This window comes from Geotrypetes seraphini, chromosome 2, assembly GCF_902459505.1.
Source record: "Geotrypetes seraphini chromosome 2, aGeoSer1.1, whole genome shotgun sequence".
Lineage (NCBI taxonomy): Eukaryota > Metazoa > Chordata > Amphibia > Gymnophiona > Dermophiidae > Geotrypetes > Geotrypetes seraphini.
In genome coordinates, this window is record NC_047085.1 from 298,069,079 (window position 1) to 298,082,191 (window position 13,113).

Consider the following 13,113-nt stretch of genomic DNA (forward strand, 5'->3'; position numbering starts at 1 on the left):
TTTTTATATCCCTTCTCCCAATCCCTCTCTCATACACATATGTAAATCCCATTTTAAAGGACTCACTCTTGCAACTTTTTAAGTCCCTCTTAACCAATTCCCTTTCTTACCCCCTCCTCAGACTCTTAAAATAAAGATCCCATAAGGAAGCATCTCATTTGCTCATACTCTTTTGTGTGTGGTAATCTTTTTGTGGGAACTCCTTGAGCTGGAGTTTTACTGTCCAGACTACAACTATTGTTGCTTATTGTCCTTCATCTCTATGTCTCCCTTCATTCTTTCCAGATATATTAGTGGTTTCCCATGTTTGATAAAATCTTTGATCATCTCATTTTCTGGGAAAGGGATTGAGAACTTCATTTGCCCTATGATCTGGTATCACCCTCACCCAATTTAAGAACTTCTCTGTTTATGTTCAAGATTATGTTACAAAAAAAAACAACCCTCTTAAAATAATTAGCCAATGGGGACTTAATCAAAAAACTACTAGAATTGCCTTACCCTGAGATGAAAGTCTGAAAATATATTTTCTGAAGAGTCACCAAGGAAGAGATCAAAGACATCAGTATGAGCCTACCATAAATCGTGGAAACCTCTGGCTCAGGCTAAATCTCAAAGGTGTCTAGCACCAGACATAAGTCCAAATGAGACTTGCCTCATACATCATATAGTCTATGATCATCTCCCATGAACAAAATAATTATATTTCCAAATACAAAAATACAGACTTAATCAGGGAAAGGGGGAAAAAATAAAGACATCACAAACAAATACCCATTCAGAGACTAAACCAACACAATAACCACAATAAATAATGATAAATAAGGGAAGTATGTGAAAGGCAGTTAGTGATTTACACATGCATAATTCTAAATTTTAGGTCTTGGTAAATACATACAAAAACATTAACATTAGTAAATAAATACATATCATCCAATAAAATTAGTGCATAATATCTAATAAATAATTCACTGAATAAATATGAAATACTATTACAAATATATAAAAACAATGTATGGAAGAATTGTGCAAATATATGAAAGGACCCTAAAATTGATGACTTAATTACTATGACAGGATTATATACTCATGAAAAGTGCCTATGCAAAAGTTACTATCAGTAATAGCAGCAAAATCTAATTGAGAACCTTAAACATCCACTAAAAATAATAATAATAAAGTGCTACTGCTAAAGTGCAAATGCTACACTAGAATACAAATGATACCACCCATATGACAGGACTGTAATAGCTAATACCGCACCAACACTGCAGAATATTCCCGGGGTCACAAACCATTACAAACCCCCAAACACATACACACTCTACACTCTATACCACTCAAACCATATACATATCATCACTCGACAGAGCTCCGTTTCGCGTCTTCATCAGGAGCGGGATACAAATGAATTGATGGCCCAGTGGAAAGACCGACAACACATTACTCAGTTAATCGGTCAGGAGTCAAAGAAATGAAAATAAACAGCGTGTACGAGTCAAACAACGCTGATAATAAAGAAACTAGCATGGCGTCTGCAGGGTTTAAGAACGCCTTGGAGAGTCAGCCGTGACAATGCCCTAAGACTACGTGGTGACGTAAGACAACGGCAACACAGTAGGGGACAAACATAAAAACCAAAATATCAAAAAGTATAATAGGTAATAAAACGAAAAAAGGTGTCGATCTGAGGAAGGCTACAGAGGCCGCCATTGCTCTGACCTTATGGGCTGTGACCTTACAGGGAAGGGGTTGTCCAGCCTGGGCATAGCAGAAAGAGATACAAGCCGCCATCCAGTTGGAAATGGTGCGCTTCGATACAGGTCGACCCAACTTGTTTGGATCAAAGGAAACGAAAAGTTGAGGAGCAGTTCTGTGTGGTTTAGTGCGATCCAGGTAGAAAGCCAAAGCACGCTTACAGTCCAGAGTATGAAGAGCTGATTCTCCAGGATGAGAATGAGGCTTAGGAAAAAACACTGGAAGTACAATGGATTGGTTGAGATGAAATTCTGAGACCACTTTAGGCAGGAATTTAGGATGAGTGCGGAGGACCACCTTGTCATGATGGAATACTGTGAAAGGTGGATCTGCAACTAAGGCCTGAAGCTCACTGACCCTGCGAGCAGACGTGAGGGCCACCAGAAAAACCACTTTCCAAGTGAGAAACTTTAGTGGAGCCGTTTTCAAAGGCTCAAAAGGGGGTTTCATAAGCCGAGAAAGGACAACATTGAGATCCCAAACCACTGGAGGCGGTTTGAGAGGAGGATTGACGTGAAAAAGTCCTTTCATAAATTTGGCAACCACAGGATGAGCAGAAAGAGGTTTCCCCTGTAGAGGCTGATGGAAAGCCGCAATCGCACTCAGGTGGACTCGTATAGATGTCGATTTGAGACCAGACTGAGACAGGTGTAGAAGATAGTCCAACACAGAAGATAGAGAGGCTCGCTGAGGATCCTTAGAGTTGGAAATACACCAGGAAGAAAATCTTGTCCATTTTTGGGAGTAGCATTGACGAGTAGCAGGCTTCCTTGAAGCCTCCAAGACATCCCTCACCGCCTGGGAAAACTGGTGGGGGGTTACGTTGAGAGGAACCAAGCTGTCAGGTGGAGAGACTGCAGGTTGGGGTGAAGTAGAGATCCCTGATGCTGAGTAAGCAGAGACGGAAATACCGGAAGGAGGAATGGCTCCCTGCTGCTGAGTTGAAGTAGAAGGGAGAACCAAGGCTGTCGAGGCCACCGAGGAGCTATCAGGATCACGGTGGCCCGGTCGGACCTCAGCTTGATCAGAGTCTTTTGAATGAGAGGAAATGGAGGAAACGCATACAGAAAGCGATTCCTCCAATCCAGCAGAAAAGCATCCGCCTCGAGGCGCTGAGGAGTGTAGATCCTGGAGCAGAATTGAGGCAGCTTGAAATTGTGGGGAGCCGCAAAGAGGTCTATCTGAGGCGTTCCCCACTGAGCCAAAGATCTGAAGAAGGGACGAGGAATTGAGTGTCCATTCGTGAGGCTGGAGTAGACGACTCAATTTGTCTGCCAAGGACAATGTCTTTCCCCTGGATGTACACAGCCTTGAGGATAGACGTTGTGGCGAACCGCCCAATCCCAGACTCGAAGAGCTTCATGGCAGAGGGAGGTCGAGCCCGTGCCCCCCTGCTTGTTGATATAATACATGGCGACCTGATTGTCTGTGCGAATGAGGACCACCATGTCGTGAAGCAGATGTTGAAAGGCTTGAAGAGCATTGAAGATGGCTCTGAGCTCCAGAAGATTGATTTGATGGAGCTGGCCCGCACTGGTCCAGAAACCCTGAGTGCGAAGCCCATCCAGATGGACTCCCCATGCATAGGTCGAGGAATCGGTTGTGAGAACCTTGTGGTGGGGAGGAGAGTGAAAAAGCAAACCTCTGGATAGATTCGAAGAGGTCATCCACCAAAGTAGAGACTGCCGAAGAGCAGGAGTGACGATGATGTGGTGAGTCAATGGATCCGCCACCTGAGTCCACTGAGATGCCAGGGTCCACTGAGGAATTCTGAGATGGAGCCTGGCGAACGGCGTCACATGAACCGTAGAGGCCATGTGGCCCAGGAGGACCATCATGAGTCTCGCCGAGATGGACTGGTGAGAAGACACAGACTGGCAGAGATGAAGCAGGGCATCCATGCGCTGAGGAGGAAGGAACGCTCTGAGGCGGATGGTATCCAGGACCGCTCCGATGAAGGGGAGCGACTGCGTGAGCCGCAGATGAGATTTGGGAAAGTTGATCTCGAATCCCAAGCTCTGCAGGAACTGAATCGTGGATAGGGTCGCCGAGATGACCCCCGATGCCGAGGGAGCCTTGATGAGCCAGTCGTTGAGGTAGGGAAATACCTGAAGACCCTGGTTCCGGAGTGCAGCGGCCACCACTACCAGACACTTCGTGAAGACTCTGGGAGACGAAGACAGACCGAAGGGAAGCACTCGATACTGCAGATGCAGATGTCCCACCCGAAATCTGAGGAATCTACGGGAGGCCGGGTGAATGGGAATGTGAGTGTAGGCCTCCTTGAGATCCAGAGAGCATAACCAGTCGTTCTGCTCGAGGAGGGGGTAGAGAGAAGCAAGCGTCAGCATGCGAAACCTCTCTTTGACCAGGAATTTGTTGAGGACCCTGAGGTCCAAAATGGGTCTCAGGTCGCCCGTCTTCTTCGGAACAAGGAAGTACCGGGAGTAAAACCCCTGGTTGTGTTGGTCCACAGGGACTGGCTCGACGGCCCGGAGCCGGAGCAAAGCCTGGGCTTCCTGAAGAAGAAGGGCGGACTGAGTCAAGTTGGAAGGATACTCTCTTGGAGGGTGGTCCGGAGGGACCCGATGGAACTGAAGAGAGTACCCTTCCCTGATGATAGTAAGGACCCAGAGGTCGGTGGTCACGGCCTCCCAGCGATGAAAAAAATGATGGAGTCGCCCTCCGATGGGAAAAACAGGGGGAGGCAGAACGAGAATGGTTATGCCCTCGACGATACAGTCAAAAAGGCTGAGGAGCCTTGGGGACAGCAGACGGCTGAGACTTCTGCTGACCCTTCTGAGGAGGCTGCCGCTTCACAGGTTGCCTCGCTGGAGGAGCTTGCCTCGGTTGATAACGCCGTTGATAAATCAATGGCGGTCGAGAGGGTCGAGACTGTTGAGGCTTAGGCTTCGGCCTCAGAATGGACTGGAAGGATTTTTCATGATCCGACAATTTCTTCGTGACAGTCTCGATGGATTCGTCAAAAAGATCCGCCCCAGCACATGGGACGTTAGCCAGGCGGTCCTGAAGATTCGGGTCCATGTCAATGGTCCTTAACCAGGCCAAACGGCGCATCGCCACCGAGCAGGCAGCTGCTCGTACTGAGAGCTCGAAAGCATCATAGGCCGACTGCATCAACTGAAGACGAAGCTGGGACAGCGAAGTGACGACTTCCTCAAACTCAAACCGAGCCTGTGACTCGATGTAGGGTGTGAATTTTCGAAGCACAGGCAGAAAAAATTCCAAGTAGGTGGCGAAGTGGAAATTATAATTCAGGACTTGGGACGTCATCATAGCATTCTGATAGATGCGTCGTCCAAACTTATCCATCGTCCTGCCCTAGCGGCCCGGAGGAACCGAAGCATACACCTGGCCTGGATGAGACCGCTTTAGCGAGGATTCAACCAGGAGGGACTGATGAGAAAGCTGAGGCCCCTCAAAGCCTTTATGATGCACCGTGCGGTACAGAGCATCCAATTTGCCAGGCACCGCCGGAATGGAGTAAGGAGACTCAAAGCACCGCATGAAGGTCTGATCAAGGAGCTTGTGCAGAGGGGGGGCGCAAAGACTCCGGCCGGAGGGCGAGGCAAGGTGCATAGTATCGAGAATATTCCTTGGAGTAGCGGGACCTCCGCATCGAGGGTAATGTCCAAGTCATTCCGCCATCTGCCTGAGAAGCGAGGAGAAAGACAGTTGGTCCGCCAACTGCTGGTCTCCGAGAAGGACTAGAAGAAGTCGAGGCCGCGGGCTCCATGGAGGCCTGTGAGCAACAGGGCGAGTAGATACACCTCGGGGTCCTCGAACTCCGGCCCGGGAGGAGGAGACCCAGCCGAAGCAGAATACCCCCTCCGAGGCAATTTCTTATGAGGCGAGACGGTGGAGTGCCGGGAGGAATGCCTCGAAGAGTGTCTGGAACGCTGCCCCCTCTCGATGCCTGGAAGGGGAATCGAGTCCGCCTATGAGAATACTGGTCCCCAGAAGCCTCCAAGGAAGTCAGATATGGACTCAAAGCCATCGATCGCAGATGCGGATTGCGTCGGAGCCTCCCCGGAAACCGCCCAGAGTTTCCCGATAGGGGTCCGGAAGAACTCGTCCTGCCTCCTGCTATGCCAGGACTGGGAGGCCTCGAAGGTGGACGCCACACAGTGTCATGGGGCGGAGTAAATAGGCTCCAAAGGGGGCAAGTCACTAAGGGAGGCTTTCCTCGAGGGAATCGGCTCCAACGGAGGCATGTCGCCAACCGAGGCTCGCCTCGAGGCACCGGACACCGCCCGCCTATCCTCCTCGCTGAGCAACGAGGTCGTGCGGCGCGAAGAAGGAGGAGGGGGCGGCCCGCCCCTCGGGACCGGAACTGGGAGGTCACCCTGGATCGAGGCAATCAGCTGGGGGCCCATGGTGGGTCATGAGTTCCACAAACTGAGCCTCCAGGATGGACTTCAACGAAGCCGATATGGAGGGATCCGCACCAAACGGGGGCCCTTCCACTCGCTCTTCGCGCAATTTCGGTGCAGTGTGCTTCAGTTTGCCAGCTTTCGGCACTTTAAGCACCATCGGAGGAACTATGGGGGTCGGTACCTTTCCGAGGAGACAGATGAAGGCACCGGCGCAGAAGACGAGGCCAAAAACCGGTGTGAACGAGGCCGGTTTCAAAAGGCCCGAAGCAGCCGGGGAGATAGAGGGCTTTGTCGATGAAGTCGAAGCCCCAGTCGATGTTGAAGCCACAGGATCCGATGAAGCTTCCATCTTGAACATGGACTCCCACAGCAGGCAGCGACGCTTAAACGCTCGCGCCGTCAAAGTGGAGCAAGGCCGGCACGATTTCGGAAAATGATCCGGGCCCAGACACTGGAGACAGCGTCGATGAGGGTCCGTGAGCAAAATCGCGCGTGACACTTGCCGCACTTTTTAAAACCGGTGATCGGCCGGGACATAGGCCGAAAAAGTTCCGCCGCAAGGTCGAAGGCGCGGGGCCTAAGCCACGCGGCCGACCCGGTGTCGGAAGGAACAATTTTTTTTTTTATAAAAGAAATCAAAGAAACAAACAAACACACGGGAGAGCCCAAAAGAACCCAACCCGCGGAATTAGAAGGCAAAAAAACAGATTCAATGGGCGCAGAATTGAAGTTGAACTTCTCAGCTCCGCAGAAGAAAATGAACTGAGGAGACAAGCCCGGACCATCGGGCGGGAAGGCACTGGCGCATGCGCGGTGCGGGCATCTCGAAACTTCTAAAGTTTCTTCAAGCAAGACATGCTTGTGAGACGTCCGTATCGGGGCTCTGTCGGATGACATCACCCACTAGTGAGAATACCTGCCTGCTTGTCCTGGGATAAAGGGTAAGCAGGACCTACTGAATAAGGATAGAGATACAGAGGGGACATGAAGAGGTGGTGCTTATTGGCCCAGTAATGGTGGTGATCTGTGATTAGCTATTAATGTGCAAAATATATTTTACATTGTTAAGTGAAAAAGTCCTTTTTTTCTTCAGATTGACAGCTAACTGCATGATCCTGTATATAGCATTAAGATAAGAAACAATATATGCAGATTCTAGAACTTGGACACACAAGGAAATGGTCGGTTAAGAGCTGTGCTCCAGGCTAAACAAGCTACTATTTCAAATTTAAAACTCCAACAATTCAATTTTATTTGGAAAAAAGATTGATAAGAAGAAAATGTCATCAAACAAACAAAATAAAAACGATGCAGGAACCAGAGGATCAGGAACCAGCAGTAACAAAAGATCAAAGCCAGAACCAGGGACACCATCAAGAGTACCACTGCCTGCAGAAGATCAAGATATGATGGCAGAAATAAAACAGATAAAGGATATAGTACTGGAGATCAAAAAACAACTACAAAAAGCAATAGATGATGTTGCTATATTAACAAAAAGAGTTGATCTAATTGACAACAAAATGACACACTTAGAGGAAAGAGCAGAGGAAGTACATACTGAGGTTATACAAAACAAACAAGCCTGGAAGGAAATGGAAATATTAAAGAAAGATCTGGAAGACTGTGTGAATAGAGAAAAAAGAAATAATTTAAGAATTATTGGGATGCCGGAAGGAGTGGAAAAAAATGATCCTATCAATTTCTTAGAACAATTCCTCCCAAAGATACTGCCTATAAAATCCAAGGTGCCTCTTGAAATAGAGAGGGCACACAGAATACCGGGACAGAAAACAACCACACAAAAAGGTCCAAGAACTTTTATTTTTAAACTACTAAGATATCAACATGTAGTTGAAATATGCCAGCTAGCTAAAGCAAATAAAAACCTAAGATGTCAAGATGCACGGATACATATTGTGCCAGACTTTGCTAGAGAAACTGCTCAAAAAAGAAAACAACTCCTTGATTTAAGACCTCAACTACGAGCACTAGGAGCAAGATATGGATTACTCTACCCAGCGGTGATGAAGGTAACATTAGGAAATAAAACACAAAATTTTAATGATTCTAAAAAACTAGCAGAATACCTTGAAACATTTGAACAACCAATGACATCTTAAAAAGAAACTTTGGGAATATTTTAAAGTATTTAATATAACAAGAAGACATTATAACTTTTCACTTTGATTTATTATATACAAAATAATCTAAACATTAAAAAACTGTAAAAAAAAGTTTAGAATGCTAGAAATTTTTTAAAAAAAGCAAAAAACAGGAAAATGGAACAACTTGAAAAGAATGCAAACATGTCAGTAACAGAATGTTGTGGAGGGGAAAAAAAAAAAAAAAAAGAACATTGATCTACCTGGAAAATTCAATATATATGCAGCTGAAGGGACGAGATGGAGGAGATTTTTGAAAGATTATCCTCTTGCAGCATGGATTATATGCTCACGGAGAGAAAAATGGAGAAAGGTGGAACACTAGAGATACTATGTTTGCTGAGTTGCTGAGTAGAAGAAGGGATCTGCGTGTCAACAGGAAGTACAAACAGTAGTGCAACCTGCGTGAAAACTTGTGGTCGATTGGGAAGTGTCTCATTAAAAAAAAAAAAAAAAAATCCTGAATAGAAGGCTACCAACACATGAGTAAATTACAAACTGAATCTGCCCTGCTCCTATGAATATCCCGGAAGACCCAGACGCTAAGATGTGGAACATAATGACTACAATTATATTAGTAAAAGAAGCAGAAAGTTAATTCCCACCCAGTTGGAGGAGAACAGCTGAGCCCTTCCTTTATGTTTGCCATATGTGCAAACAAGCTTGTAACCATTCCCAGCTGATACACTGAGCTAACTGTTATGCATTCTTGGCATGTTCCCTGACAAAGATAGTGAAGAACGTTAAGTTTATTATAGAAGTACTTTAAAAAAAAAAAATTGTCTTCAAATGTTGTATTTCTTCTATATCTTTTTCTCATCTATTTTATTCTCATCCCTCTCATACTTTACACATATAATTTTGAAAGAAAGATATTGCATTTTATTGGATATTTATTTACCAATGACTTTCACTATATACTTAAACTGAATTTATTTATTTACTTAAAAATGGGTTAATAGATACTTTGACTAACCTGACAATTAATATATTGCAATTTTAGGAATCCAGATTAATAATAATTATTTAATAAACACTTTCTAGGCTTTTAAGTTTTTAGTAACGCCTTTATGTTCTTAGGAACTAAGCTTTTAGTCAGGCTTGATTGAATTATATGAAACTCTGTTAAAATCCTGTAGATTAGAATCATTTATTTGCTCTATTCTGTTTTAGAGTAATTTTTTGTAAAATAAAGAAAGGTAAGAATTATAAGGGGAAAAAAAAATATATATATATATATATATATATTTCTGAAAATGAATAAAAGAGAAAATAAATATAACAAATATTAGTATAAGGATATATTATACTATGTTATTAGCATGGAGTAATAAGTATAAAACTATAATTTATTTTTTAGCTTGTAATGGAGTAATGTTAAACCTGATCTATGTTGTGTTTCCAAGTGATCGTATACAAATGGGGTGGGAAGGGAGGGAATGGGAGGGTATTAAATTTTAAGGGTAGGGGTAAAATAGATAATTCCTCAAACTATCTTATTTATGGGAAAATGAAGTTCATAAAAAACATTGCAGATGGGATTGTTATAATACATATTACATTAGAATTAAATGGATCTTAAAATAATCTCTTTAAATGTTAATGGTCTAAATCACCCGATTAAAAGAAAAAAGGCATTATTATTTTTGAAAAGGCAAAACGCTGATATATGCTGCATACAAGAGACCCATTTATCAAATAATGAATCCATAAAGCTAAAAGGTGATTGGGTCAAGCAATGTTACTTTTCTGCAGCAATAGGAAAAAAAGCTGGAGTTGCAATATTAATAAATAAAAAATGTTCCGCTTCATTTAAGTTTAAGGCAGCTGATCCTTTAGGAAGATGGATATATATAGAAATGGACATGGGAAATACCACCATGACGCTTTTCAATATATATGCCCCTAATTCAAATCAAAATGAATTTTTTAAAACTCTGCAACAGTTGATTCTTCCACTGGCTACTTCAAATTTAATAGTGGCAGGAGATTTCAATGCTGTGATGGATCCATTGATAGATAAAAGCCCGAGAAGATTTATAAAATCATTAGGTCTTGACAATTTGGTGCAATCTTGTGATTTAAAGGATATTTGGCGTATACTTCATTTTGATGGTCGGGAATTTTCGTTTTGTTCACAAGTCCATAATTCTTTTTCTAGAATAGATTATATTTTTGTTTCTAATCAATTAGTACATCAAGTCACACAGGCTGTCATTGATCCAATTGTATTATCTGATCATGGTGGAGTGTGGATTGAAATTAAAATAATAGATCAAAATATAAACAGACCTATATGGAAATTGAATAATACATTGCTTGCAGATAATGACTTTTGTACAAATCTTATAAAAAAAATAGAAGAATATTTTCAAATTAATGATACAGAAGAAATTTCCATAGAGACTTTATGGGATGCGTTTAAAGCATATACTAGAGGACAAATTATTTCTTATTCAGCAATGAAAATAAAAAAAGAAAAACAACAATTTATAGAATTAGAAAAATTAATAAAGTCTCTAGAATCAAAATTAATTGAAAAATGGGATTATTTGACACAACAAGAATTGTTAAAAGCTAAAGGTAAATATAATGAAATTTCTTCAAAAATCATTAGAAAAGATTTATTTGTACAACAAGCTCTGTATTATGGAAATTCGAATAAGGCGGGAAGATTGCTTGCAAATTATCTCAAAGCAAAAAGGAAAAAAACAAAAATAATTGCAATTCAAAATGAAAATAAAGAAATGTTATCTCAAACTAATCCCATAATAAAACAATTTTTAAAATTCTATAAAGATTTGTATTCTTCCGAGCCCTATTCAGAAAAGGAAAAAGATGGTATAGAATTTTTAAAGTTAATAAATGGACCAAAGATTCCTGAACATATAAAACGAAGTTTAGAAGAACCAATATCCTTAAAAGAGTTAGGTACAGCATTGAAGTCCCTCAGAGTTGGATCCGCTCCAGGTGGAGATGGTTATACAGTAGAGTTTTATAAATCATTCCAAAACATCATAATGCCCTATTTATTAAAATTATATCAGAAACAACTAAATAAAGGTTGTATTACAGGTACTATGGCTGAATCAATAACTATAGTTTTACCTAAGCCAAATAAAGATCCTACTTTGGTATCAAACTATAGACCTATTTCTTTAATAAATGTGGATGGAAAAATTTTAACTAAGGCAATAGCATTAAGATTGGCTAAAGCTCTCCCTTTCATTATTGATATGCATCAAACAGGTTTTGTTGCTCAAAGACATTCGTCTCATAATACTAGATTGGCACATCACATGTTATATTTGACAAAATCCATCAATGACCCAGCATTCTCTATTTCATTAGATGCGGAAAAAGCTTTTGATAGAGTGGAATGGTCCTTCATGTTTCAGACAATGGAATGGTTTGGTATAGGATCCGGTTTTATACAAATAATAAAGGCATTGTATAACTCCCCTGTTGCTAGATTATATATTAATAATGATTTTTCAGAAAAATTTATTCTACAAAGAGGGGTTAGACAAGGATGCCCACTATCTCCTTTGCTTTTTGATATCGTTTTAGAACCCTTGTTATTAGCTATAGAACAGATAAAGGAGATACAGGGTATTCCACATTCAGATAGAGAATATAAATTATCAGCATATGCGGATGATATATTACTTTATTTGAGAAATCCGGAAACAACCATTCCAAAGCTACTCGAACTGATTGAAAGATTTGGAAAATTTTCAGGATATAAAATAAACTGGAATAAATCAGAAGTACTTCCACTCAACGTACATTGTACAAAAAGTTTATTTGACTCATTTTCTTTTATTTGGAAAGAGGAAGGATTAAAATACTTAGGAATTTGGATTACAAAAACTATAGAAGAAACTATGATAACCAATGAAAAAAATTTATTACAAAAAGTGTCAGAAATGTGTGAGCAATGGAATCCTTTGTGCATATCTTGGTGGGGGAGAGTGCAAACTGTAAAAATGATGATTTTACCAATAGTTTGTTATCAAATGGGTATGATACCAATTTTTTTCCAGGGGTCTTTTTACAAAAAATTGGATAAAATATTAACAAAATTTATTTGGCTTGGAAAAAACCCCAGAATTGCTCTAGTATCTTTACAAAGACCAATTGAGGAGGGAGGGGTAAATTTTCCAAATTTTTATAGGTACCATCAAGCCTATATTATGCGTCATGGTGTGTATTGGATCCTCCCAGAACCCATTGAACATATACCAGATTGGTTCTGGTTAGAATGGAGATTAATGTTTCCTTTACGTCTGAGTCATGTGATAAGTATTCAAATGCCAAGGTTATATAAAGAGACTCTAGGCACCCAAATCAACACTTTTTGAAAGAAGAGTATTCCCATATAACATGCCCATAAACAGTAAGAAGTAATCCTACTGCTGTACCGCACTTCTTTCAGAGTAACTTCACTGTTATATTTAAGGTCCTCAGCGGGCCACCACACACTCAAATCATTTCATAGTGTGGGGCTTTATGCTCCCATTCGTCACTGGACCCTTAACTATGATTGTAATTTATGTTGAAAAAGTTTTTTATTATTATTAATGCTAAAATTACTTAGCTTATGGTTTTGACGTTAGCCGGGAGGGTTCAGAAACATCAGCCACCTTTTTTTTTTTTTTTTTAACCTGTCGTCCACTATAATCCTCACATCGGATCAAATGGAAGTTTTACAGCTTGGACTGGGTTATGTAATCCAAGAAAAACCTGACTTTTTCCAATTAAAAATAGCTTTCCACAAATTCATCAGGAAA

At 41.7% G+C, this 13,113-nt stretch overlaps 1 protein-coding gene across 2 annotated transcripts in view; it reads right to left on the minus strand.

Moving 5' to 3' along the window:
- The window catches only part of EIF3D (eukaryotic translation initiation factor 3 subunit D), a 103,323-nt gene that overhangs the window by 48,656 nt on the left and 41,554 nt on the right, over positions 1-13,113 (minus strand). The gene's annotated exons all lie outside the window — the stretch shown is intronic.